A 2,757-nucleotide genomic window follows, 5' to 3' on the forward strand; every position below is an offset into this window, starting at 1 on the left:
GTTAGGTGTGTGACCAATTTTATCATAGTAAGAACAACTGGGTAGATTCTTATGCGTCCAAGATTTTATTTTAAAAATAGGATTAGTATGAACACTTTCTTTATGAAACATTATAGTGCTTCCCACGATTGGTTTTCCTAAGACATTCCCATTTTTAGCCACATGACTATTTACATAGCCAAGACCTCTACGGTTTGTTGAATGTCTTTGGACTTTTATGACCTTGTCTAAATTGTGATTGTTGTTGTTGAGTTTATTAAGTTCAAGACTTAATGTTGAAACTTTATTTTCAAGAGCAATGCAGTTTTGACATGAAGATGATGAGGGTTTGTTTCTAAATACATCTAACTCAGGTTTTTGTTTTAGAAACATTTTTGTGAGTTTGACATATATATCATGCAAGTCATTAAATGCAGTTTGTAATTCAGAAGAATATAGTTTAGTGTCAATTACCTTTTCATCATCAGAATGATGAGATGCCATTAAAGAGAGATGTGTTTGTTCTTCATTTTCTTGTTCAGATGCAGAACTGGTATCATTGTCTTGCCAAGCAATATAGGTTCTCCGTCCAGTCCGAATTTCATTCTCCCCTTTGAAATAATTCTTTTACAGGTTTAGACAGTGCATCTTCATATGACCAGGCTTGCCACATTCAAAGCATGTGAAGTTTTGGTTTGAAGTGGATGCGTCATTGTTCTTGGTGAATTTCCTCATTTTTTCAGTTTTAGCATCCTTGTTCCTTTTAAGGAACTTGCTGAAGTTCTTTACAAGAAGACTCATGTCTTCCATCTCTTCCTTCTCAGATTCATCGTCTGATGATTCATATTTGTCTACTTTTTCCTTGAGAGAGATATTTTTATTTTTCTTCTCTTGCTCTTCATGTTGGTCAAGTTGGCTGAGTTCTAATTCATGTTCATGCAATTTACCAAACAAAGCAGCCAAAGACATTTTTGATAAACTTTTCTTTTCAGAAATGGCTATTACCTTTGGTTGCCACGTTCTGGTGAGTGATCTTAGAACCTTCAAGCTCAAGTCACTATTTGATAGTACCTTATCAAGTGCAATAAGGTGATTTGTGAGGTGAGTAAACCTCTTTTTAAGATCCAAAATTTTCTCTCCAGGTTTCATACGAAACATTTCGTATTCTTGGGAATGAGTATTGAGTCTGGACCTTTTTACTTCCTCAGATTTGCAGTTTGATACTCTAAAGAACATGTTAATGCGAAGTGTTGAAGTGAGGATGTTCTTTGCTTTGAGATCATATTCTATCTTCTTTTTATCTTCATCATTCCATGTAGATTTGGGCTTTACTTCCCTTACACTATTGAATACGGTGAAGGGTTCATATGGTCCTTCTTCAATTGCATTCCAGATATCTAAGTCTTGAGATTCTATGAAGATTCTCATTCTGGTTTTCCAAAAGTCATAGCACTCTCCAACAAAGCTTGGAGGGTGGTTGATGTTGGAACTTTCTCCTAGGAATGATCTTGAGGCCATCTTCGATTTAGAATAATATTTGAGAATAAGTTACTCAAAAATAGCTCTAGTGCCAATTGTAAGACTAAGATTGCAACTAGGGGGCTGAATTAGTTGACTTAAAATTATGGCCACAAGAGATTAAGTGCAGCGGAGAAATTATGTAGAAAATTAAGAGTTAAGTGCAACGGAGAAATTATGTAGAAAATTAACAAGTAAAAAGTGAAGAGATAAAGGAGAAGAGAGTACACCAAGATTTTATACTGGTTCACCTTCTTGTCCACCGAAGGGTACGTCCAGTACTCTTGCAGCACAAGAGATTTCTTCACTGAATATTATGAGTTGTAATTACAATATCTCACCCCGAGACCTCTATATACCTTACACACTCACTAATACTTATGTCACTCTTGGAAAACAACTTTTCCAAGTGACTCTATCCCCTTTCTTATCACACCCTTGTGAAAGAAATATTTCTGAAATCTCAATGAAGAATTTACAACAATTGCAGGATTGCCTTTACAAGTTTTGGAATGTAATATCACTTCCAATCCGATAACTCTTTGTATACTAAGTAATAATGCTCTTGTAGGTTTGTAAAACTTTGAAACACTTTACTTCAAGCAACTCAGAAAATTTACTTTGAAAGTTTGTGTAAAAGTTGTTCTTTTGATTTTGAGTTTCAATGCCTTTAAATAGGCTTTCCAACCAGCCATAACACCTCTTTGATAGGGTAGAAATTGATTGGAATGAAACCATTTCGTTTGGGATGAAAACCATTCATTTTGAAATTTGAAAACTGATGTAACAACTCTTAGTAATCGATTACAGCCTTGAGTAATTGATTACTCAAACATGCTGTCCAACTAGGCATTTAAAATTTAATTTGAGTAATCGATTACAACCTTGAATAATTGATTAATCAACTTTGCTAAAACTGGTCATTTGTTACTCACATACAGTAATCGATTACCCTGCACAGTTTTTGTTGGGTAATCAGTTTTCTTACTTATGTAACCTGTTACTTAGATACAGTAACCTGTTACACACTATTTTTGAAAATTGTTTTGTTTATACTTGAAGTGTTTCAATTTTCTTAAAAAATAGTTTGAGCATTACTACTACTGTATATTCGAGAGTATAGGATAGAAATACCTATTTAGACTTAGACTAATTTGTCTTGAAGCTTTCTCTTCTCTGTCTTCATAAGTATTCTTCCTTTTCTTCTTTTTGGTGTTGTTGGTGTCTTCATCAAAACCGTGTCAAGTTAATGAGCAAAGA

The sequence above is a fragment of the Lupinus angustifolius genome, unplaced genomic scaffold (genome assembly GCF_001865875.1).
Source record: "Lupinus angustifolius cultivar Tanjil unplaced genomic scaffold, LupAngTanjil_v1.0 Scaffold_303, whole genome shotgun sequence".
Taxonomy (NCBI): Eukaryota; Viridiplantae; Streptophyta; class Magnoliopsida; order Fabales; family Fabaceae; genus Lupinus; species Lupinus angustifolius.